The 26,165-nt window shown below is 48.2% G+C and overlaps 2 long non-coding RNA genes across 2 annotated transcripts; one reads left to right on the forward strand and one right to left on the reverse strand.

Moving 5' to 3' along the window:
* Nucleotides 1-943: 943 nt before the first annotated feature.
* On the reverse strand, nt 944-5,925 carry LOC130706536 (uncharacterized). Its single transcript, XR_009006757.1, has 2 exons — nt 5,655-5,925; nt 944-1,622 (listed from the first exon to the last, which is right to left on the reverse strand). It is a non-coding gene; the product is annotated as an uncharacterized LOC130706536 (long non-coding RNA).
* A 57-nt stretch (nt 5,926-5,982) lies between these two features.
* LOC130706518 (uncharacterized) lies at nt 5,983-16,248 on the forward strand. Its single transcript, XR_009006747.1, has 4 exons — nt 5,983-6,184; nt 12,618-12,813; nt 15,359-15,483; nt 16,106-16,248. It is a non-coding gene; the product is annotated as an uncharacterized LOC130706518 (long non-coding RNA).
* The last annotated feature ends 9,917 nt before the right edge of the window (nt 16,249-26,165 follow it).

Raw genomic sequence — 26,165 nt, forward strand, 5'->3', positions numbered from 1 at the left:
AGGCAGGAAGTCTCAGTCTTTACCCCTAACAGACACAGACAGCTTCTTAGCCCTGCTGAGAGTGGTGCTGTGGCACCTGAGGGAAGCTCAAAGTTGCCCTCTAGCAAAACTACCAGTGCTCCTTATGTCCTAATCCAGGTCAGGGTGGCTGCCCAGGCACTGTGCACTGACCTGGATAAGTCTGATGGTAACTGTGTGTGCGTGTGTGTGTGTGTGTGTGGTGTGTGTGTGTGACAGTGACTATTCATTGAATCGTTCACCAAGCTCCAACTGTGGTCAAGGCACTGTGCTGGATGGCTGGGGATACATAAATTGGTCAGCTGGGTATCTGCTCAGTCAGCTGACTGACAAGGACAAGGAGGGATCACAGATACTGAATGACAAGCCTGTGCCAGGCCTTAGAAGGAGTGAGAGGCAGGACGTGGGGGAAGAGCAGAGAGAGTCGAGGTGGAGCGAGCAAGGAACTAGGAGGACCGCGTGAGGGGCAGCTCCGAGTGAGGCTAATGGCCTCACCTGGACTTGACATACCCTTCCTAACTGTGCTCATGTCCCTGACTCCATGGACACCTGTGCTCTGGGCACAGCGTCACAGACTCCACTAGCAGCCTGCGTTCATTCAACAGTCCATCGATTGGACGCGTAGTTGCGGGGCCTACACTGGGCACCAGCCACTTGGTACTTGGGAGACATTCAGTGAACATTCGGTACTCTAAGGATCTTGACCCAGGTTCCGCTGTGAGGCCAGAACTGTGGCTGATGGGGCAACAGAGTGACCCACACGTGTGTAATGAACGTTGCAGCCTCTTTGATTAGGAGTTTCCGGAATTAGGGATCGTATGAAAGATGCAATGCTCCTCCCCCCACCAAAGGGAAGAGAATCTGACTCGAGATATGCCCTGTTTACTCCATTCTCCTGTGTCAGTTTTAACACAGAAATAACTGGTCCAAGAAGAGCTACCCTTTATTGACCAAGTACGTTGAGTCGAGGTCCTTCATTCATTGAGGAAACAAGTTCGAAGCACCGACCAGACACTAGGTCTCCGCTACTGGGGTCAGTTTGGGGATGCAGGGATGATGGGGGCTGCAACCTGCAAGCAGATGACTGCCCCCTGTTGTGTGAGAAAAGCCATGGCAGGATGTAAATCATAGAACCCTAGGAACACAGAAGAGAGCCTCTGACCCCTGCCATAGTGTGTGGGGGTGTGTGGTGTGTGGGTGTTTGGTCAGGACACACTTCTCGGGGCGGGGAGGTTCTTCAGGTGGCACTTGGATCATCCACAGTTGACAGACACAAGCTGAAGAGCAGAGACATGAACACGGGTGGAGCCAGATTTCCATTCTCAGTCTGTTGGCTCCAGACCACCATGGCAGCTGGGTCAGCTCCAGAGCTGTCATGCAGCCACTAAAAACACTTCCTCTGCCTCTGCTTGCCTCTCAGTTCCTTACATCTGACAAATAGAGTGAGACTGGTGGAGACATAACTGGGGGAGGGTTGATTGCAAAGCCTCTCTGATATGGCAGAGTGCCTCCCCACAGGGGAGGCTGAAGTCCTGCCCGGCCGTTGGCTCTGAGGCAGTCCTTTTGCGCCGGTGGACTCCAGTTTCTTGGCTGCGAGGCAGCTCCTGCGAAGGCAAACACAGAGAGGGTCTTAGAACCTTTCAGGGTGGCTTTGCCCTACTGGGTGCCTGCATTTCACAGGTGGACATGGTATTGGGACAGTCATGACTTTCCTGTCACGGAACAACATCTGCATCTCGGCACCTGAATCACAAGCCAAGTGGGTTGTCGTGACCGCAAAGAAGACGGGCTTTGCAGTCGGGCAGAACTAGGGCTCGACTCCCAGATCCAGCCTTTACTGCATCAGTGACCTAACCTCCTCTTTGAGCTTGTTTCCTTGTCTGTGGAAGGCGGGGGTTGATACTTCTCTGGATCTATGGGAAATAAAACCGCATATGCCCGGCTCCCATTATTAGCTCAGTAACTAGGCTCCGGGTGAACCATTTTACACTGCGCCCTGTGTTAGGGACACATCAGTGTGGAGGTAAGCATGCCGGGGACCTCTGGGCATCTACTCCACCCTCTGGCTGGGGTGGGGGTTGGGGTAGTGGTGGTGGAACTGGTGCCATTGCCATCTCTTTAATTGTCTTTACATATCAAAGGCACACACTTCATTTCATACTTAGGTGTGCTCTGCTCAGAGGAGTTGTACTGAATGAAGTCAGTCCTCACAGTTGGGTCTGTAGCAGGCAGAACCAGCAGTGGGGACACCTAAGGAGTTGCAGGAAGGTGCTGTCAGATTCCCTAAGAGGGTCCCCATACTGAGCACGCAGCTGATCCTTGCCTCCCTGACGACCACAGGGGACTAGTAAATCAAACCTTGCATAGGGAGGACCCGTTAATATACTTTCTCCTGGGGCTTCCCTGGTGGCGCAGTGGTTGAGAATCTGCCTGCTAATGCAGGGGACACGGGCTCGAGCCCTGGTCCGGGAAGATCCCACATGCCGCGGAGCAACTAGGCCCGTGAGCCACAACTGCTGAGCCTGCGCGTCTGGAGCCTGTGCTCCACAACAAGAGAGGCCGCGAGAGTGAGAGGCCCGCGCACCTCGATGAAGAGTGGCCCCCGCTTGCCGCAACTAGAGAAAGCCCTTGCACAGAAACGAAGACCCAACACAGTCAAAAATAAATAACTTAATTAAAAAAAAAATATATATATATATATACTTTCTCCTGTCCTAACAGAAACTCGGACTATAAACTATAGTGAAAATCTCATCAAAACAAAGTCCATGGGTAGGGCAGTTCAAAGCCTGTTCAATTTACTGGGTCACAGATACCATAAAGTGACAGATTTTTTTTTCCCATTGTTCAGCTTATCCCTCCTCACTGTGAGGCAGGTGGTCACCCTGGATCCCTCTATGCTTCCAAAACTGTGGCCAAATTCCAAAGGTCATATTCAAAGGCAACAGTGGGCCCGTATAACATAAGGCGAGAGCTTTTCTGTCTGTATCCTGTTCTTAGCAAGGAAGCCTTTCCCAGAAAAACTCAGCCATCAGGTTGCATTTCAAATCAGCTCGTTGTGAACCACAGTAAAACGTGTGTCCATGTGGGGAATTCATAATGAAATCTCCATCACCTTCCATTCGGTAAAAATATCAAATCTGGTAACTGTGGCTTTTCATCCAGGTACTCCCCAGGAAAAATGGAAATGGCTCTACCCAGCCTGACAGCTGAACCTAAGAAGGAATCAGATAGATGAGGAGGGAGGGAGGGCATGTAAGATGGAGGGAACTGCACGTGTGAGGTTGTGAAATCTGTGGGTGGCGGGGGCCGGGGGGGGGGCGGCGGGCAGGGGTGGCGAAGGAGGACGAGTGTGAGCACACCGGCCATCTGATGAACAGAAAGAGGTCTCGGTGCGCTGGAATATCAAGTGGGGCTTGGAGCAGAAGGAGGGGGTCTGGTGAAGATCAGGCGTTTGGGGGCAGGCAAGGCCTGCTGTGCTTAGTCCAGGAGGCTGGACATTATCCTAAGAGCAGCGGGCAGCCCCTGCAGAGTTTTGAGCAGGGGTGTCATGCCCAGGTTAGGACTTAAGAAACCTTCCTCAGGCAGTAGGATAGACGATGCGTTGGAAAGCATCAGGATTGCTGGTGGTGGTCAAGGAGAGAGATGAGGGTGACGTGGACTAGGGAACTCACTGTGCCGATGGAGAGAAGTGTCAGGATCTTACTTAGAAAGACTTAGGAGGCAGAAAGGTGGGGATTGATGATTGAGAGGGTGGTGAGAGAGAGGCAGCAGGCAAGGATGGCTTTAAGGATCTCTGGCCTAAGCAGCTGGGGAGAAGGCTGCCTTGCCCTGAGTTAGGCAACAGTAGAGGAGGTGCAGCTATGTGGGGAGGGGTTGTGGATGGGTTCAGTTTGGACTTGTTGAGTATTCCTTGCCTTTGGGGCTCAAACACGTATTACCTGAATGACTTGGGGGAGCTGACCTAACCACTCTGTGCCCAAGATGCCTCAACAGTGATAGGGGAATGAGACTAATAATTAAGAAAAAGACTAATTTCTGTTTCATTTATTTATTTATTAAAGAAAACATTTTTTAATCTTACAGCACAGTGCCTTGAAAAGTACAGTAGTACGGTACAACAGCTGGCCTACAGGGGCTGGCGTTTCATTTATTTAGTCTATGAGAATGTCCTCCTTTTACACAGCAGCACGCTGTTTTACTGTCAGGTACTCCCTAGGTACAATGGGAATGTATCTTCCCTCCATATATCTGCTTGGTTTTACATATCTGCTTTGTGTATTTTCACCATGTACCATGCATTGCCAACTGTAAAAGAAAAATAAATACATTCAAAGTAACAAGTGTTTGTCACATGCATGCAGAATGGCAGTCCATCAGCCTGTCTCTCAGAGAAATAGCCCCCCCTTCAGACCCTCCAATTCTTCCTCCTCTAGCCCCTCACTCCCTCCAGGGAGTGGGCACAGGGCCTTTGGGACCAAGTTTGTCTAACACTTCTCTTCGCTGTGAAGTCATCCCCAGTGTCCCAGAAGTTGCCTAGCACTTGTTGAGTGCAGTCTCCCTGTGGACCTGTCAGTTGACTAGGGAAGTCTGTAGTTTAGGAGAGAGGATTGAGCCTGATAGGTGGAACTGGAAACCATCGGTGTGTGGCTGCCTAGCAGGGAGGTGATGAAGCCACAGATACCTAGATTTGAATCGAGGCCCCACCACTTACTCCTTCTGTGACTTTGGGCAGGTTACTTAACCTCTCCGTGGCTCAGTTTCCTCAACTGTAAGATGAGGATGATGGTCCTATTCTGGGATAATAACTCCTTTTTGCTTCCTTCATGTAGATCACAAACATATAACCTTTTGATAACTATACAGTGCTGTTCGAGCGTCGATTACTTCCAGGGCAAAAAGGGAAGCTCTCTGCTTATAGACTTATCTACTTGGACAGGCATGAAAGATGCCTGGCTCATGTTTACCATGTTGACAAGGTTGAACTTCACCTGAGCCCTGAAAAAAGCCACAGTAAAGAAATCTCTGCAGACTTTTGTGTTCCCGAAATGGCTTACTGCAAAGGACCACCCTTCCCCTTATGACTCAAGATAAGGCTTCTCATAAGTCTCAGGTGACTCCTGGGTTTACCTGCTACAAGGCCAAATACAGACCTTCCTCCTTTTCCTTAAAGGGCAGATACAGACCCTCCAGCTCCTTGTTTTTTGTCTCATGACTAGTAACTGAGATTAAAAGTCAGTCCTCCTGAAAGTAGCTAGTCACAAAGATAATCATTTCCTGTTCAGTTGACTGGGACTTCCCCTGAACGGTTTTCCCACCTGCAAACGTCCCCACTGTAACTTGGCTACTACTCTCTACGAAATGAAGTACAGTGCAAAACCACCCTGCTGACAGTCTGATCTTCAGATCTGGGGTGCTCTCCCAATCGCAATTGGTAGAATAAAGTCAGTCTCTTTATTAGTTTGTGTTTTGTCTTTCCCAGTGTGATGTATCACACGGGGTGTGATTGGTAAGAACTAGGTAAGAAAAAAATCAAGTAACAGGAGCTGCTTCTCACGTAGGCACGCAACAACACAAATTACCAGGCAGTCAGGGAGAAGCCCGCCCCCACCCCCCTTCCAACCCCAATAGCCCACCACGACCATGCGTCGTCTGCGAGGTCATCTCCAGCGGCCGGAAACTCTTCCTGCGACTCCAGAAGCGATCGTCCCTTCTACTCTCCAAGCTCCTGGGAGAGGCGCTCCGGTGCGCGGCCGGGAGGGGCGGGCACTGCCTTCTCTTCTCCGAATCCCCCAGCCCTACTGCCGCCGTCCCCGGGGAGGAACCTACTCTCCTTCAGGCCACTCCCGGCTCCCTCCCGGCCCACTACAACCCAGGGAAGGCCTAAGGCGACCCTGCTTCTATAAGGGGCGGGGGGGTGGGGGGGGTGGTGGGCGGGGAATGTCGCATCCCTATGACTTCAGACGCAGACCCGCAGACTCCTCCTCCTCCCGTGGAGGGCGGGTAGCCTGTATAGGACGCCGGAGGACTCCTCCCCTCGGTGGTCTTAACCCTTCTATTCCCGGCGCGGCCCGCACCCCCGCCACTCCCGCCTTCCCGCCAGGTCTGAGGATGGGAGGCGGTGCACTGGCGTCCTGATGGCGGAAACCTGATCCCGGGAAAGAAGGTGCGAGAGTGAGGGATGGAGACAGGGACAGACACGCAGACAGAGGGAGACTTCTCCCTAGGACCGACCAGGTGTGCGTTAGTGTCACAGGACCAGAATCCTTCTCTTTAGCCAGTTGGGGTCGGTGCTCTCTCTGAGAGAACAGTTGCTTTCCGCAGATGCCCTACCTCTTGAGTATCAGAATTCCTGTTGGACAGTCTGTGTATGGCTTATTTCTCTTTCTCTGGTTGGGGATTGCCATGTTTTAAGCCGAAAGAGACGATGTTGAAACTTCCAGTGGGCCTTGGTCGACCCCCGGGATAACTGGGCTAGAATCAGTGTTCAACAGGTTCAGAAATAGTTTGTCTGTTTCCTTGGCATCACCTCCCTCCCCACCTCATGTCCCACCTCACAAAATGAGACAAAATAATTGAAGTGTTTTCAAGGCAAATGCGTTTCCTGTATTGAACGCATCAGAGGAATTCTTCCTCGAGAGTGTGTGAGAGAATTGGGTCATGATGTGACACGACTAGGAATGGGTACATACTTTTAACAGGCTCTTTGATTCCTGTGTTGGTGTGGAATGATTTTGAAAACTTTTACCACATGAATCGACAAGCAGCAGTGTATAATAATTAGAAAAGGAAGGTGTCTTTGGTGGTCTGGTTTTCTGGAGTACAGCTGATCCTGGGCAGTAGACCTCTACTGTGGTCAGAAAGTTGGATCTATGATTAGTTAGGGGGTCTCCGTTTGTGTTTCCAATAACCATTTCCTTATATTTGACATACGTCTATTGGGTGTATTAGATATGTCTGTGTGCCTGTGGGTTAGGGTTGTTTTGCTTGTTTGTTTTGTCAGAAATAGAAAAGTGAAGCGGCTTTGCTTGCCTGAGTCTCTCAGGGCACCAGCAACAGAGAAAATGGATACAAAGAAAGGATTTCCATATTTTAAGGAAAAGAATTCCCACAACTCCCTATGAGAGGGGCTGGGTCTCCTACCTAGAACGCGTTGGCATTCAATGAAATGTTTTGTGAGTGGCTGTTTTAGGGAAGCAGTGGTTCTACTGTTTTTCCTTGACTATTGGCTACATTTAAAATTGTACTTGAGACTGTGTGAAATAGGTGAGTAAAACTGCAGATCTCAGTGACCCATTTTCTTCACCCAGCTTGTGAGTGCGATACAGACTCAATGTAAACCTCCGGGTTGGGCGGGGCCGACGTGCCCGGCAAGGAAATTTTGTTTATAAAGTGGAGAGAGGCTGGATGTGCTCAAAGGAAATCTGTACTTTGTTCAGCAGATTATTTATGTATTAAAGGAGTAAGTAGAGCCAAGGGAATGTTTAAGGTGGTGATGGTGAATTAAAATAGGTGACAGCATTCAGAGAGAGAGAGAGATTGGTATAATGAATAGTGCAGAGACCTTTGCATGTTAACAGACGTAGGTGAAAACCGGTCAGGACCACTACCTAGCAGTGTGACCTTGAGCGAGATGCTTACCCTCTCTGATCCTCAGTTCCCTCATCTGCAAATGGGGACAATACTATTATATATTATCCCACCCCCGGGCGAAGCCATTCCTCACCACCTGATCCCAGCATCCTGTGGCTCCGGCGGCCAAGGCTCTCATCACGCTTGTTTCGCCACTGTCTTCAGTCTGGCTCCCTGCCCGCCACACTGTGAGCTCCTTGAGGACCGTTTTCCTGCGTGAAATGTTCCCGTGGGCACAAAGTCTGCGAAAGCACAGGTCCTGGAGCCTGGTGCCCCGCAGGTGCTCAGAACATGTTTACCGTCTTGCGAGTGATGATGACGTGAGGTACACGCCCAGAGCAGTGTAGCTGTTGTTATGCTGTCAATTTGTTTGTTGCAAACAGTATATCCGAAATGAGGGGCTAGAGCAAATCTCTCTGCTCAGTTTTCCGTTGGTCCAGGGGCTGTTTGTGTCTTTTATCCCCACATTGTCCAGAACCCTATTGTACCAGAGTAACACCCACGTTTCCCCTTCCTGGTGCATAACTATTATAGCAGCCGTTTCTCAGCTGAAAACGCGTACTGTCAATGAGCGAACACTGAAAATCCTCGGCTCAAATTTCTGTTCCTTGGAGCGGGTGAGGAGCATCCCGTCTTCTATCCCGACTCTGTTGGGAGTGTCTGGTGTCGTCTCTTCCCCACTTTTCTTCCCCTTGATTTGGTATCTTGGATAATCTTGAGCCTCCTGAGACTGAGGTCTGTCCTAGGTTGTGGCTGCTTTGGGCACTTTGCTGAGGGCATTGATGACCAGGTGGGCCCTGGGTGAGTAGTTGTTGGATGAATACAGCCCGGACAGCCAGGCTGCTTTGTTTCGTGGGTGAGAGGTGTAGCTGTCACTCGGGCTCCCATCAGCAGGATGGACGGTGTGAACCCGCTGACCGGTGTCCTGGGGCAGGTCCCCGGGAGCTCTGTCCCTCTGCTCTGCTCGTCTTCCCCTTGCTTCTGTAGCCACTCCTGCGCCTTATCCTCCCCCCGTGCCCTCCTTTGTGCTCCCACTGCTCTCTGTGTATATGTACACTGCGCCTGAGCTTGCCCTGTCTCCTGGCTCCATGCCGTGTGGTTGTGCGTTACCTTTCCGATTAGGCCGGTTTGAGGAGTTTTCTCTTTACTCACAGCCCAAAGCAGACTTCCTGATATAGTGAGCATCGTGGGTTTCCTTTTTTCTTTTTCCTTCCTTTTTTCCTTTTCTGAGGGAACAGTATGGTGTCGTGGGTAAGGGCACTAGCTCTGATTCTAGACAACCTTCCTTTCAGCCCAGTTCTGCCACTTGCTATCATATCATCTTGAGAAATTTACTTGGCCCCCTGTGCCTTACTGTCCTCACCTGAAAATGGGTTAATTATTCTTAATAACGATACGAACTGAGGAGGGTTGTATTTGTGAGTATGGAATGAGGCAGGCGTAGAAATGTGCTGGCACGTTCCCTGTCATAACAACTACTGACGCTGCCACGGGGCAGGTTGTAGGTCAGGCCTTGCCCTGCAGGAGCTCCAGGAAGAACTTCAAGATCACATTAGACATCTGTGTCCAGCCCTAGAGGCTCTTTCTTTCTCTGCCACGCTCCTCGAGCTTTCCCCTCACACCTGGATGACCCCTCACCAGAAGCCTGGCTCTTCCTTGGGGCGTCTTCCCAACTGGAAGCCACAGACGGACATCATCTTCTGTTGTGTGCGTCCTTCAGTTCATGCCAGTTCTGTCCTCAGATGGGTTGGGGCTGCTTCCATTGCGGGAGGGTGCCCAGGGCTGGTAGCAAAGGGTGTGATGTTTTGCTGCTCCCCCGTGGCACTGGAAACTCTCTGGGACCTGTCCCCAAACTCCTCTCCCCAAAGTCATCTCCCTCCACCCCAGAATTCACAGTTTACACTCAAGCGGGGTTCCAGTGCAGCCCCTGCCAGCCCAGTCACTCTCCTTCAGCCTCAGATTCCTCATCTGTAAAATGGCAATAAGTCTGCCTGCTGGTGAGGTTTGTTGGGAGACCTGAGGGAGATAACGGATGTAAAACACCTATAGCGCCCATGACCGGACACGAGGAAGGCACTAAAAAAACAGCAGCATCCCCCATCACACTTCTTTAATCCACAGCACCTGGCGCGGGATAATATGGTGACTCAGGCAATGTCTTTGGGTTGGACTGAGAAAGATGTGACATATTGGGGGCGTATTAGTCAGGCGTCTCCAGAGAAACACAACCGATAGAGATTTATTTTAGGGAACTGGATCATGGGATTGTGGGTGCTGGCAGTTCTGATATCTATAGGGCGGGTCGGCTGGCTGGAAATCAGGTTGCAGTCTGGAGTCCGAAATCCGCAGGGCAGGCCAGCAACTTTGAGTCTCACGCAGGGTTTCTCGGCTGCAGTCTTGAGGCTAAATTGTTTCATCCTCAGGAAGCCTCAATCCCTGCCCTTAAGGTTTTCAGCTGATTGGAAGAAGCGCCCCCCCCCGCCCCATTATGGAGGGTAACCTGCTTCACTTAAAGTCTACTGATTGTCGCAGTGTCGATCACAGCCACAGATACCTTCATACAGCACCATCTAGTGGCTAACATCTGAACAACGGGGCACCAGAGCCAAGCCAAGCTGACTTTTAAATTATTCATCGTAGTGGGGAAGCAGTACATCGAGAGACATCACCTCCCAAACTGAAGCTCTGACCAATGGGCTGTCTCTCTGGCTTCACTCATCTCAACTAAAATCTGTTCCCTGTCCTCAGAAGCCACGTGAGATGACGATGGAGACTCGAGGCAGCGGTGATTTAAGCAGAGAGTTGGTGCAAGATCCTTATTCATGTGGGGCAAGTGACTGTGGAAGGAATGAAATGGGGTGAGATGATGAATTCATTGCCCCAGCCACCCCCCTGCCCCCAGGTAGCCGACTTCAACAGGGCTGGCTGGGGTTAATGCCTTGTGTAGAGGCTCACGAGTCACGTCGTGTGTGTGGTTTGAGAAGCTCGTGGGGCACGTACAGATAGCATGGCCAAATATTCATTTCACAGAGTGGATGGAGGGAGAAGAAGAGAGAAAAGAATGATCAAACGTGGGTTAGTTGTGAGTCAGTTTCTAAAGTCTCAGTATTTTTTTACAAGGGGTGTGTGTGTGTGTGTGTGTGTGTGTGTGAAATCTTTTCTTTATTTGAGAATTGACTTTCTACGTGAAGAAATATCATCTTGAGAGACTCCTTGTGACACGTGGAAATTGGCTGGGAGTTAACTGGGTTAAGATCATTTTCCAAATGTTTGACCCCAAATGTTTGTGTAACAGGATGGCGATGGCCCAGAAGAACTGAACTAACTGGTTGAAATACAGATCTCAGTGACTGAAATGTGAAGAGACTCTTTCTGGGAGGTGTGATCATCTTAGCCTGTGTACACAGGCAAGTCATAGGATTCTAACCATGTCTCAGTAGTGTCCTTTTGTTTCTTGCCCTTGAATGTGCTGGGAGCCGCTGTTTGGTTACTAAAGTTCGTAAGTAACAGTCCTCTGAGAAAACTAGCTCTCTAGAAAAGAGCAGTGCCTGAGCAGCTGATCTAAAGTTCTAATATAGCATTTGATGTAATTTTTGTTAGCTTCACCCAAGATATATTTATTCAAAGAATATAGAGAGATGCACCTACTTCAAAATCTACCACTGGATATTTCAAATTAGCATATAGTAAGATCAGCCTGGTTTTCTTTTTGTTGTTGTTGTTTCTTATAAATGTATTTATTTTATTTATTTAATTTTGGCTGCGTTGGGTCTTTGTCGCTACGCACGAGCTCTCTCTAGTTGCAGCGAGCGGGGGCTACTCTTTGTTGCGGTGCGCGGGCTTCTCATTGCGGTGGCTTCTCTTGTTGCGGAGCACGGGCTCTAGGCGCGCGAGGCTTCAGTAGTTGTGGCACGCGGGCTCAGCAGTTGTGTCTCACTGGCTCTAGAGCGCAGGCTCAGTAGTTGTGGCGCACGGGCTTAGCTGCTCCGCGGCATGTGGGATCTTCCCGGACCGGGGCTCGAGCCTGTGTCCCCTGCATTGGCAGGCGGATTCTTAACCACTGTGCCACCAGGGAAGCCCCCAGCCTGGTTTTCTTTTGGTGTACAGTTCTATGAGCTCTAACACATGGAGAGATTCAGGTGACCACCACTGTGACCAGGGCACAGGCCCAGTCCATCACCCCCGAAAACGCCCAGGTGCTGCCCCTTTGTTGTTTCCCCTTCCTTTGGGATGTTTCCCAATCCCTGACAGAAAGGATCTGTCCTCCTTCACTGTAGTTTGTCCTTGGCAGGGTGTCCTGTAAAGGGAGTGACGCAGCCTGTAGCCTTCTGAGATGGGCTTCTCGCATGTAGCACAGTGCACCATCTTGCATGAAGCTGACAGGCACCTATCGACAGTCTGTGCTTTTTCAGTGCAGAGCAGGTGGCCATTGCATGGGATACCATTTGTTTATCCATTCATCCACACAAGGACATTTGCACTGTCTCCATTTTGGGGAAGTTGTGAATAGAACAGCTCTAAGCATGCATGTTCAGGCTTTTCATTTCTCTAGGGTAGATACCCAGGAGTGGGATTGCTGGGTCATAAGTAAATGTATGTCTAAGTTTCTAAGGAACTACCAAACTGTTTTTCAAAGTGACTGTGCTGTTTTGCATTCCCACCTGCTAAAAGTGTGAGAGTTCCACCCTCACCAGCGCCGGGTGTTGCCAGGACTTTTGATTTTAGCCTTTCCAATACGAGATTCGGTATCTCATCTTGGTATTAATTTGAAGTTCCCTAAAGGTTTATGATGTTCAACACTGTATTACGCGCTTATGTTGAGTCCCTATCCCACTTCCTAATTGGGTTGTTTGTTTTCTTACTGTTGACTTTTAAAAATTCCTTACATATCCTGAATATAAGCCCTTTGTCAGATCTGTGATTCGCAAACATTTTTCTCCTAATAAATAGCTTCCCTTTTCATTCAGGAGGCATGAGCGATGAAATCTACTTTTTCTCCCCACACCCGGAGTCCAATGTTGTATACCACGCGAGTGCCCATGAGATTCTTCTGAACTGAAAATGAATTCTGCTCTCTGTCAGTCTGTGCTTTTAGCTAGTCCTCTGAGCTGTATTTCTGCAGAAATCTACGAGTCTTCTGCAGACAGAGGCGCTGGAGAGCAGGTAAGTTGATTGGATTCTGAACTCGTGATCTCATCAGAGAGCTTGGGAGCTCAACCATCCTGCCAGGCTTGTCTCCCAGCTCCAAGGGAGAAGGTAAGTCAAGCAGGGCTTTTCTTCTTGAAACTCAAAGGCCTGAATTCAGACAGTCACTGGGGGTGTGTTTAGCACGGGTAAAATGGCATTTCACGTTTGTTGATCCTTTCCCAGGTATCAGACAATATTCAGTGTATTTCTATCACCTTATTTAATCTCTCGCAGACCCATCATTTTGCAAGATATCAATCCTAATTGATGATGGGACTTCCCTGGTGGCACAGTGGTTAAGAATCCGCCTGCCAATGCAGGGGACACGGGTTCGAGCCCCGGTCCGGGAAGATCCCACATGCCGTGGAGCAGCTAAGCCCGTGCGCCACAACTACTGAGCCTGCGCTCAAGAGCCCGTGAGCCACAACTGCTGAGCCCGCGCGCCACAACTACTGAAGCCCGCATGCCTAGAGCCCGGGCTCCGCAACAAGAGAAGCCACCGCAATGAGAAGCGCGCAACGAAGAGTAGCCCCCGCTCGCTGCAACTAGAGAAAGCCCGTGCGCAGCAACGAAGACCCAGCGCAGCCAAAAATAAATAAATAAAATAAACAAATTAAAAAAAAATCCTAGTTGATGAGGTGGGAAAGCAGACTACAGAGAATTTAGGGGAGCTGCTCAGGGTCACACAGGCCGTCAGAGGAGGAGTGACCCACAAACCTAGGCATACTCGATTCAGAGCCCACACTCTTTATTTTTTTAATTAAAATCGACATACCATATTGTATTAGTTTCAGGCGCACAACAAAGTGATTCCACATTTTTAAACATTAGGAAATGAATACCACGATAAGCTTGGTTACCATCTGTCACCATACAGACTTATTACAATATTATTGACTATATTCCGTATATGTACATTCCATCCCCGTGACTTATTTATTTTATAACTGGAAGTGTGTATCTCCTAATCCCTTCACCTCTTTTACACAACTCCCCACCCGCTCCCTCTCTGGCAACCACCAGTTTGTTCTCGGTGTCTCTAACTCTGTTTCTGTTTTGTTCCCTGTGCTCACTTGTTTTGTTTTTGAGGTTCCACATACAAATAAAACCGTGTGGTATTTGTCTTTCCCTGTCTGCCTTATTTCAGTTAGCATAATACCCTCTAGGTCCATCCATGTTGTCGAAAATGGCAAGATTTCATTCTTTTTTATTGCTGAGTAATATTCCATTGTGTATATGTATACCACTTCTTCTTTATTGATCCATCTATCGATGGGCACTTCCATATCTTGGCTAGGGTAAATAATGCTGCAGTGAACAGAGGGGTACATACAGCTTCTGTGATTAGTGTTTTTTGTTTTCTTCAGATAAATACCAAAAAGTGGAATTGCTGGATCATATGGTAGTTCTAGTTTTGGGGTTTTTTTTTTTAATTTGTTTTATTTATTTATTTTTGGCTGCGTTTTGTCTTCGTTGCTGTGCGGGGGCTTTCTCTAGTTGTGGCGAGCGGGGGCTACTCTTCATTGCAGTGCGCGGGCTTCTCATTGCAGTGGCTTCTCTTGTTGCGGAGCATGGGCTCTAGGCTCACGGGCTTCAGTAGTTGTGGCACGCGGGCTTAGTAGTTGTGGCTCGCAGGCTCTAAGAGCGCAGGCTCAGTAGTTGTGGCGCACGGGCTCAGTTGCTCCGCAGCATGTGGGATCTTCCCGGACCAGGGTTCGAACCCGTGTCCCCTGCTTTGGCAGGCGGATTCTTAACCACTGCGCCACCAGGGAAGCCCCTAGTTTTAGGTTTTTGAGGAAACCCTCACTGTTTCCATAGTGGCTGCACCTAATTACATTCCCACCAACAGTGCATGAGGGTTTCCTTTTCTCCACATCCTCGCCCGCATTTCTTACTTGTTGTTGTCTTTTTGATAATAGTCACTTGACAGGTATGAGGAAGCACCTCACTGTGGTCTTGATTTTGTAATCCCTGATGATTAGTGATGTTGAGCATCTTTTCATATGCCTGTTGGCCATCTGCATTATCTTCTTTGGAAAAATGTCTATTCAGTGTTTTGCCCCACTTTTTAATCGGGCTCTTGGTTTGTTTTTTGTTTTGTTTTGTTTTGATAATGAGTTCTATGAGTCCTTTAGATGTTTTGGATATCTACCTCTTTTCGGATATATCACTTGCTAATATCTTCTCCCATTCAGCAGGTTGCCTTTTTGTTTTGTTGACGGTTTCCCTTGCTGTGTAAAAGCTTTTTAGTTTGATGTACTCCCATTTGTCCATTTTTGCTTTTGTTGCCCTTGCCTGAGGAGACATATCCAAAAAATTACTGCCAAGACCAGTGTCAAAGAGCATACTTGGCTACGTTTTCTTCTAGGAGTTTTATGGTTTTAGGTCTTACAATTTAGGCTTTAATCCGTTTTTTGTTTATTTTTGTATGTTGTGTAAGAAAGTGGCCCAGTTTTCCCAGAACCATTTATTGAAGAGGCAGCCTTTTCCCTAATGTATATTCTTGGCTCCTTTGTCGTAGGGGTTTATTTCTGTCAGAGCCCACACTCTTAAGCATTCCCAACCGTACCCTCCGTAAAGGCTGGGGAGAAGTGGGAAGAGCTGGTGACTTCAGTGTCCGTTCACAGCTGGTGGCACCAAGTCTGGGTAAGATACATCATTGATCCTGCCCACAATGCACTGGGGCGGGGATAACCATCCCCACCTGGCACGAGTTCACCAGGGTGGTGATGTCACGGGCTCACTCCAGCAGCCAACCCAGGTCAATCCTGCCAACCACAATCAACCATTTAGCCAATCATGAAGGTTTTCACTGTATCCGTTACATCCCCCCACTCCACGCCAGGCTGGCTGTTGAGACGGGGAGGTGAGGAGGAATTGCAGAGCCAGTCCCTGCCCTCGGGAGTTGAGTCATTAATCAGAGAGAGATCTGACACCCATAGATGTGGTGGCAAGTGCATCATTGATCCTCTGTGAGGCTGGGTTGCTAGGAGACGAGAGGAGTGACAAGGATCAGGGTGGGATGAAGTGGACATGGCGGCGGGGGTGGGAGGAGCAGAGCAGGGTATGCTGGGTACTTGCCGAGGCCAGTCCCAACTGCAGAATTACCCACAGCCTGCATGAGGGCGCCTGGAGGATGGATGGGCGGGTGTAAATGAGGGAATCAGCAGCGCCACCCCATCCCCACCTCAAAGTGTCTGTATCCCCAACCTGTGTATTGGGTGTACGTGGTCTGGGGTTCCCATCTGAGACAGCATACTCTCCCAAGTTACAGAGTAGGAGCCAGAATCCCGTGATGTCCAGAGATGTCCAGCATGTCAAATTCTAGGCCAGAGACCGAGCCACAGGCACCAAGAGGCCAGAAAATATTGGATGGCAGTTGGCTTAAAACGCAATGGCCGGTGCTTTGCGATGACCTAGAGGGGTGGGATAGGGAGGGTGGGAGGGAGGCTCAAGAGGGAGGGGATATGGGGACATATGTATGCATATGGCTGATTCACTTTGGTGTACAACAGAAACTAACACAGTATTGTGAAGCAATTATACTCCAATAAAGGTCTATTTAAAAAAGGAAAAAACAAACCGCAATGGCCAAATAACAGATTGGAATGTATGTACCTATAGCAAGTAAAGATATCGCATCATTAATTTAAAAACCTTCCCACAAAGGGAAGCCCTGGGCCTCCTGGTTTCATTGGTGAATTCTATCAAATGTTTAAAGAAGAAATAATATCCATCCTTCACAGACTCTTCCTGAATAGACAGGAGGGAGGAGGGAGCATTTCCTAACTCATCCTGTGAGAACAGTATTACCCCACTACCAAAGCCAGACTTGACATCACAAGAAAGCTATAGACCAACATCTATCATGAATAGTGATACATACATCCTCAACAAAATATTAGCAAACCAAATCCAGCAATATTTGCAAAGGGCTATGCAGGATTTATCCCAGGATTGCAATATTGGTTTAACATTCAACTTCAGTTAAGGCAAGCACCATGTTAATATAATGAAGGACAGAAACCACCTGTCATCTTGGTAGACAAAGAAAAAGCATTTGACACAATTCAAGACCCATTCATGATAAAAACGGTCAACCAACTCGGGATACAAGGGATCGTCCTCATTGTGCTGAAGGACATCCCCGAGAAACATCCAGCTCTCGTCCTGTCATATTTAGTAGTGTTAGAATGAATGCTTTCCTCTTGAGATCCAGACCAAGGCAAGGATGTCTGCTTCAGCCACTTCTCTCCCACACTGACTGAAGGTTCTAGCCCGTGCATCGTGCAAAACATGAACTTCTGCTTTCTGCTACAGCATGGGTGAGCCTCCAAAGCATTATGCTAAGTGAAAGAACTCAGACACAAAAGGCCCCTTCCTGCAGGAGTCAGTTTATATGAAATGCTCAGAAAGGGCAAATCTACAGAGATAGAAATTAGATTAGAGGATGCCTGGGCCTGGAGGTACTATTGGGGGTTGACTGCTGATGGGTACACGTAATCTCTTTGTGGTTCTGGCAATGTGCCACAACTGGATTATGGTGATGGTTGCACAACCGCGTAAATTCGCTAAAAGTCACTGCATTGGGTGCATTAAATGGGTGTGATTTGTCGTATGTATATTATACCTCAATAAAGCAGTTTAGGAAATGTAATGCAGATGTCCAAGTAAGTCATGCGGGAAAAGATATGCCACTGCTTTTGTCACAATGAGGAATCCCCCCCTTCCGTGTTCTGGGTCCGGCCTCCTCCATATGTGCTAGATGCTCCCTCCAGAAACAGCCACTGTGCACATCAGGACAGAATTGCTAGTGAGCACACATGTCTAGCGTGCCTCTGTGTGTTCATGCACAGGCACCCTTTGTGTGACCACAAGTCAATGGCTCTGGGCAGGCTCCCATAATCCATCCTGCGTCTGAAATTCTACTTAGCTGTTTTTCCATTCTTCTCGAATCCCATGGACCCAGCTTGCGTTTCTCTGGTAACGGATCTCAGCCCTTAGCTCCAACTTCTGGTCACAGGAATACCTGTAGCCTGGGCATGAGGCCCCCTGCCTGAGCTCAGCAACCCAGGGGGGATGCTCAGCAGAGTGGTAACCAAGACAACGGAACCCCATCCAGCCTCCTTCTGCCCCCAGGACTGAGGTCCGTTCCCTCCCCTCCACCTGCCTGAGTGTCTGATAAGGAAGGGGACTTGGGGGCATGACACACAACCGAGTCATTGAAATTGTTCTAAATATGGCTGTGAAATAAGTATGTCAAAAATAGCTCTCAGGGGACGTCCGTGGTGGCCCGGTGGTTAAGAATCCGCCTTCCAATGCAGGGGACGTGGGTTTGATCCCTGGTCGTGGAACTAAGATCCCACATGCCGCGGGACAACTAAGCCGGCGCGCCACAACAAAGAGCCCGCACGCCGCAACAAAAGATCCCGTGTGCGGCAACGAAGATCCCACGTGCCGCAACTAAGACCCGACGCGGCCAAATAAATAAACAAATAAATAAATAAACAAACATTAAAAATAATAGATCTCATAAGACACATTATAAAAATTTTTAAAAATTTCATTAGTAACAAACATGGCTCTGAAGCTCAAGATTCTATTTAAAACCAGGACAGGTGAAGCATCATGCAATTATGCTTCTCAACCTAAGTTGTGCATCAGATCTCCCCTGGAGAGGCTTTAAAAGCAGGACATCCCCAGAGAGTCTTAAGTAGTAGGTCTGGAACGTGGCCCCAGCATGAGCATTATCTGAAAACTTCTCTTATGAAAGCCGAGATTGCAGCTGTGGGAACAGAACCATCCTTACAGGAGGAAATCATTTTAGATTTGAAATTTGAGACTCCTCTCTACAAGGAAAGCAGGTTTTCACCATGACCCGCTATGCTTCGCAGATATCTTAGGCTGAGGAAAGGGACAACACGCCCAACGCTTGTTTTAAAACTGACCTTGTACTTGCTCTGCTCCATGTTCCTGAATCCAAAATTTTACAGTTAAAATCCTGCTTTTGCTAATGAAACTTAGTACTCTTTAGTTCTTGTCAGGATCCCTTGTGCTTAGTTACTTGAAAAGATTTCTGAAACATTGTGGCGCTAACTTCATGCGACAGATCAGAATAGTTCTTTGAAAATTAAAGATGGCTGAGAATTGTAGCCGTTGATGCAGAAGGATCAGCTGTCGGCTTATCTGCTGAGTGTGCTGAGTTGCATTTTTAAACTTTTTAGTATAATTTATGTTATCAAATTAACTCCCGTGCTCAGATAAAGACCAAATAGGACCAGGATGTTTATTGTGAAAAGCACAACTGAGCAATCCCTTGTTCCATGCACACCCATGAACACCCACCTGCACAAACGTTCTCTTTCAGGGATCTCTTCTGGATATTTATCTGCACATTCCCAAATGATGGGCTTACACTGCTATGTCCTGACTCATCGTCTTGCTAAAGACAAGGCTTTCAATCTATTAGGCGTGTTACAGTGCCCAGGTTCTCCTCGGAGATCCAAAACAGGGCGTAGGCCTGTGCTCAGGACCCGCTCAGAGTGTGTCTGCCAAGAACGAGGCCTCACAGAGGAAACAATCCACATCTGTGGCAACATGAAGGTCACGGGTTAGCCTTTTCCAAAGCAGGTCCAGGGGAGTCATGGCGCGGTGGAGATCACACCCAGCAGCGTCCCCGGGATTTTGGTTTAAGGAATTGGGTAGATGGCAGTGCCCATCCATGAGATGGGGAACATTGGTTTGGGGCCAGCAGCAGATTTGCAGGGCTTGTGGGAGGTCTGAGTGCAGATGTCCCGTAGGTCTCGGCCTGTGGGGACTCTGGGGCCCAGCTGAGATTCCTTAGGTAGACTTGGCGATGGGCAAAGCCATCAGCATACAGGGGGATACAGATGAAAACAAGTCAGATGGGTAAAAGCTCTGGAGGGGGGGGGGGTGATGTGGTCACCCAAAGATCATGTATAGAATGGAGGAGCATGGGGCAGAGGTTGGAAACCAGAGGAAAAGAAAACCAAGATTTAGGAGGGGATCAAAGTAAATGGACAGACAATGAGACTCAGAAGTAATGGACTGAGAGGTAGGAGGAAAGCCAGGATGAGCTGCTGTCACAGACTCTGACACAGGAAAGCGTTTTTAAAAACGGAATGTCTCTGTGGCCAATACAGCACCGGGTACTACGGTTTGGGACATGGAGCTCTTGGGAGATGTTAGCAAGGGGATGTCGCGTGGATGGGGCACATGGAGGAGGAATCATCGAGAGGTAACCAGATAAGGATGCTCCTGGAGCCTACACTTTCAAGAAGCTTGGCTTGAAAGGAATCAAAGACGCAGGGTAGTAGAAGCAGAGGGCTGTGTGCTTGCAAGGTATGTAATTTTCTGTTCCCCAAACCAAGAAGACCAGGATGCAGGTTCCAAAAATTCCTAAGAATCATCAGGACTGTTGAATAGATGACAGAGTCGAGAACTGGGATGATCCTCACCGGTGATTCTTCAAGTCGAGGAGTGGGGAGTGGTGGTCTCAAAGCAGCAGTGGAGTTGCAGGAAGACTTCCATCCTCCCCCTCCAGGCCCCACTCTTGCCTCTGCGACCCATGGTCACAAGAGGAGCTGGTGGGGAGGGGTTGCTGAGATCACAGACTCATTCATGCTCCTCAGACTCCACGGGCGCTTTGGTGTATTTATTCTCCCTGGCTGATCTGATCTTCGTCACGAATGTCCACCCTCCAAACTGGTTAGTAAGGGGGTGGGAGGGGAAACCCACTGACTGAATTTACTTCTAATCTGGAAAGTGTGGTTGGATGCAATGAAGTGAATGGTCCCCATATACAAACGCTCAGTCTGTTTTGGTGAAAATGCTCAGTCTCACATTTCCACCCCACCTCTCTTCTTTCCAAGATGGGGAAAGGGTATGTTTGTCGTACATCTGGCAGTAATGTGGGAAGGGTATCTACGACAGGACACACCTGTGTTGCTCACAGTGGCCTGGGTGGTCCCTGAGGGAAGGACGGCTCTCCTCTCCCGGGTCCAGCTGGCGATGCTGACCTGCACCGCCCATGGGTGGGGCTGGTGAAACTTGCATTTTTGTCTCTCTCTTCTTGGTGGGGAGCCGGTGCTCCCTGGCTGACTCAGCCTCAGCTCACTCTGCTGGCATCTGCAGACCCCTCTGAATCTGGGTCTCATCCTCCATCCCACCCGTGGGCAGGGCTGTCCCCTCCACAGCCTCAGCTGCAAGGTCACCTAGCCCATTGCCTGCTTAGGCTTCCTCTGGATTCACTCACTTTCTACCTTCTTCCCTCAGGGGATGCAGGTCCCTCCCTTGGATCTCACCTGCACCACAGCAGGAACCAAGATCAGCTCCAGAAAATTAAACTCCTAAACTCCAGCTACCCCTGTGCCCAAAGACACTGTTGGGTCATTGTACAGAGTGTGCCCCTGTGAGTTCCAAGTGTGAATGGGGTGAAATCCTCCTGTCCTTGGTGCTCCTCTTCATTTCTTGACACACCTCCCTTGTCTGAGCTGTCTTACCTCTGCCTGCCACTGCCTCTGTGGGCTGTTCCCCCCTGTGACTGGGACACTCTTTTCTTTGGCTTGTCTTTCATTTGACCCAAGACTTCCCATACAATATACAGGTCAAAAGAGGCATACTGTAGAATGTGTACCTTGTCGAGTACAATTAGGAGAATATGTTGTCACATAAGCCCTCCCCCCGCCCCGGCAAATATAAAAAGAGTGATAAAGAAGACAAGGGTCAAATATGCCAAAGGTGCCTGAGATGTTGTCTAGGATGAGCACTGAAGAGTGTCTGTGGGATCAGGAAGTATGGATATTAACGGTGGCCTTGACAAGGCCAATTACAGTGGAGTGGTTGGGACAAAAGCTCCATTGAAGGGGGTGAGGAGAGAATATCTCAGCAGAATTTGAAGCAGTTTTGCTTTGAAGGGCAACCAGTAATGTGCCAGTAGCTGCAGAATGGGGTGGTGGCAGAGGGCGGGTTTCCCCCTTTGCTGTGGAATGCCCCGATGTAGAGGGAGCAGGTGCTGATTCAGGAGAGAGGGGTGGTAATTGCAGGCGCAAAGTCCCTGAGAAGGTGCAAGGCATGGGATCCTGGGCAGAGGTGAGGGGCTGTGTGCAGTCAAGGAGCACGTGTGCCGAGGGGCAGCAGAGTGACAGGGCAGAAACAGGCAGTTTGGGAAGTTTGAGAAATCCCACGGGATTGCTTCAGTCTTCTCCACGAATTATTGGGGGTGGGGGCGGGGGGGAGACTGGTGGTCATTAGCATGGAGGAGGGTTGCCAGTGTGTAATGTAGTATTGTAGGTGAGAGTGAAAATGAAAAGCAATTCTCCCCTGGTCATGGATTTAAGATAAAACAATTCCGTAAAGTTTCAAAGTTTCGTCCTCAATGCTGAGGTGCTCAGATACAGGCAGGGGGTGAGTGGGGAGGAGGGTGCAAGGAGCACAGGAGGTGTGTTTGTGGGGGACAGTTTCCAGCCCTGGGTCAGCGGAGTAAGGAGGGGCCTGGCGGATGGTGTGGAAGGATGTGTGGTCGGTGAGCTGGCGGTTTCCAGGAGGTTGGGGCTATCAATGCAGGAGCACTAGAGCGAGGGAGCTGGAGGACAGGACGTCGTGTTGGGGGTGATGAGAGGGAGGAATGCTATACACCATGAGGGCCGCGGTCTTCCTGATACCCAGGGCGTGACCGTGGGCAGGGGGATGCTCGGGTGGGGAGGAGAAGAACATCGCTGAGGTCGGAGAGGCTCCGGGGTGACCGGCTGAGCCTCGCGGGCACTGAGGTCGCCGGGACGGATCAGAAGAGTGAGGGCTGACAGGAGCACAGTTCAGTGTGCCACGGGACGAGGAGCGTTCACAGGCCGGGGGTGGGCGGGAGGAGAATGACCAGGGGATTGGTACCGGTCCCGCACGTGGGGGGCTGGGGCAATGGGCGACAGGACCCGGACAAAGCCCGAGAGAAAGCGTCTAGCGGACCGGGACAGGGAGACTGGCACGAAACTCACTGAACTCCCGCGCGCAGGCCCAGAACCCACCAATCGGATCACAGCCCCGCCCTCCGGGCGCCGGATCTTCCCGGGCGCCCCGACTTCCTGCCGCTGTTGCTATGGTTGCGGGGGCGGGACTAGGGGGAGGCTGCACTACCAAGGATGGTTCCGCAGGCAATCGGAACGGTTCCCTTCCTTTCTGTGGTCCTTACTGGAGTCAGCCTTAGTTTCCGCATCCACGTTCTCTAGCGGTCGGCGCGGAAAACCAGCAGAAAGGATGCATTTTCTTCCGTGCTTGTGGCGTTCGGTTTCTCTGGTCTGCAGGTGGCAGTGTTGCTCCGTGCACGCGCTCGGCCCGTTTCTCCCCCGCCCTTCGCGCTTGAAAAAACTCCGCGGAGCCTTTTACCGCAAGAAGTGGCGGATTTTTTCTGTGCCTGCGCTGTTTGGCTGGTTGAAACTAGATTTGTTCCTTTCTTGGAGACATTTGTGAAAAGTTTCTGAGCAAAGACAGTTAAAAATACAATAAAACAGTATAAGCTACAGTCCCATCAGCCACCGATGTCCATTAATAGTATTTTGTGATCAATTTTCCCAGAGGCTTTTCTTCAAAATGTGTATTTTAAACATACTAAACTTCATTTTTGCATCGTACCTTAACCTCCCTTTTAAAGGCAGTTGTAGATTTTTAAAAATCATTTTCATATTTTTCGTCCTTTTACTGAAAACTAATGAAAACACAGTCTAAAATGTTGATTTTTTTGCAAATCATTGGTATTAAGTACATTCACATTGTCGTGCGTTCATCACTACCATCCATCTCCAGAACCCTTTTCATCTGCAAAACTGAAATTCTGTACCAGTTGCACAATAACTTCACATTCCCCCCAGCCCCTGGCACCATCATTCTTTCTGTCTCTATGAATTTGACTACTCTTGGTACCTCATATAAGTGGAATCATACAGTATTTGTCCTTTTGTGACTGCTTTATTTCACTTAGCATATGTCTTCAGCGTTCATCCATGTTGTAGCATGTGTTAGAATTTCCTTCCTGTGTAGGGCTGAATAATATTCCATAGTGTGAATATGCCACATTTTGTTTATCCATTCATCCGTCAATGGACACTTTGGTTGCTTCCACATTTTAGCTATTGTGAATAGTGCTGCTATGAACGTGGGGGTACAAATACCTGTTTGAATCCCTGCTTTCAATTCTTTTGGATATATACCCAGAAGTGGAATTGCTGGATCATATGGTAATTCAATGTTTAATTTTTTTGAGACATCACTGTACTCCCAACATATTTTTTACAGAATCTCCTGCTTGTGACTGTGGTTCTCTCAAGGTTTCATAGAAATGATCCCGAGTAATCAGACCACCTTTAATATTTGATACCTGGATGAGAGCAAACTGTTTGGCATACTGGTCAGCCAAGGAATTTTCTTTTGTCTCATGGGTTTGTTCCCTAGTCTGAACTTTGAATATATAGATAAGACTACATAAAAATAAAATCTGTGCATCTGAAAACCTCAAATATAATTAAAAGGCAAAAAACAGAAAAAGTATTTGCAATATGTATGACAGAATGGGGGGTTAATTTCTACACATACAACTATTAAAGTAAATAAGCTAATTATTTTTAAAACATTAATAAATTCTGGTGAGGATATGAAAACCAAAAATTCTCATAGAATGTCGATGGGAAAACAAATGGGTATTATGTTTTGGCAATGTGCACCAAGAGTGTTAAAAGTGTTCATGCCGTGCCACATGAAACCCAAGCGCCTAGAGGCCGTGCTCCACAACAAGAGAAGCCACCACAATGAGAAGCCTGCACACTGCAAGGAATAGTAGGCCACGCTCGCCTAAACTAGAGAAAGCCCACACGCAGCAACGAAGACTCAACGCAGCCAAAAATAAATACATAAGATAATAAAATAAAATTTTAAAAAATTGTTCATGTCTTTCAATCTACTCCTGGAAATCTATTATAAACAGTCAGAGATGGTAAAAATATGTATGTACAAAAATATTATTTTCATTTTTCTGGAGGGATAATCTTTGAAGAAGGTACCAATGTGTTTTCCTTGTATATATTTTCTTGACTGAATTTCCCTACAAATTACTAGTGTGAGTTCTCTATCAAAAAGCAGAAATGGGTATTTGAAGAACAGATATCTGCTGTAAGTAAGTTTAAAGAGAACATATTTATCACACTGAGTCTTGTGGCTAGAAAATCTTTACCTACTACACATTATAGCAAATACTGACGATAGCACCAACAATAATAACAGGATAGCTACAAGTGCCAAGCTAAGAACCTGTTGGGTAATTGATGCTGTACACCACCCATGAGGCAGATGCTATTACTGCCCTCATTTTATGCCTGTGAAAACTGTGGCACACAGAGAAAGAGTCAGCTGACAAGGGTCTCGGGGTTTCTCAATGAGGGTCCTTACATTCAGGTCCCAGTTCTGTCAGACTGTAGATTGCACACTGGTTTGCAGGATGCCTTCCTGCCCCCAATACAAGAATGAAATAAAATACTCACTGGAAAAGATGGTAAAACAGCCTGCAAAACTTTTTAAGAAGTGTATTTACTCACAATAAAATGCTAAATGAAAGGGGGGAAAAGTCACATAGAAAATGGTTCATACACTACACCAGTATTATGACATGATAACATATTTACAAAGAAAAGCACCTGGAAGAAATCAGCTACTTGTTCATTAATTCAACAAATATATATTAAGAACACACTGGGAAAAAAAAAAAAAAAAGAACACACTGCCAGGCATTGTTTTGTTAATGCTGCAAATACAATGGTGAGCAAAAACAAAGCAAAAAATATAGCACCTGTCCTTAGGACGGTTACATTATATTTCCCTTTGAGGTAGGGGGTCAGTGGTTATTCCTTCTTTCCATCTCAGTCATTAAATATAATTTCCCCCCACTCTTTCAGACTATGTATACTTTTAGGAAGAGAAATGAAAAAAATTTTTTTCAAGTCTCTTCAAATGATTTTTTTGAACAGGTAACTCATGCTATATCTGAGATTAACAAAAGATGGTGAAGTCACAATGCAATATATGAATCTCATTGTGTTTAAACTGCACCGTTATAGATTAAAAATCTCTAAGGAAATTTATCACAAAGTAGTATTCATGGTCATCAGTGGGTGATGGGGCTGTGGCTTAGATATATTTCTTTACTATATTTAATCTGTCCTCAAAATTTTTTACAGGGAAGTCAAGTGACTGGCGAAACTTAAGAATATAGTTATGAGGTCCATGAAACAATTGGGGAAAGCCAAAGACAGTACCATTCAGAGAAACAC

The sequence above is a fragment of the Balaenoptera acutorostrata genome, chromosome X, assembly GCF_949987535.1.
Source record: "Balaenoptera acutorostrata chromosome X, mBalAcu1.1, whole genome shotgun sequence".
NCBI classification, from domain to species: Eukaryota; Metazoa; Chordata; class Mammalia; order Artiodactyla; family Balaenopteridae; genus Balaenoptera; species Balaenoptera acutorostrata.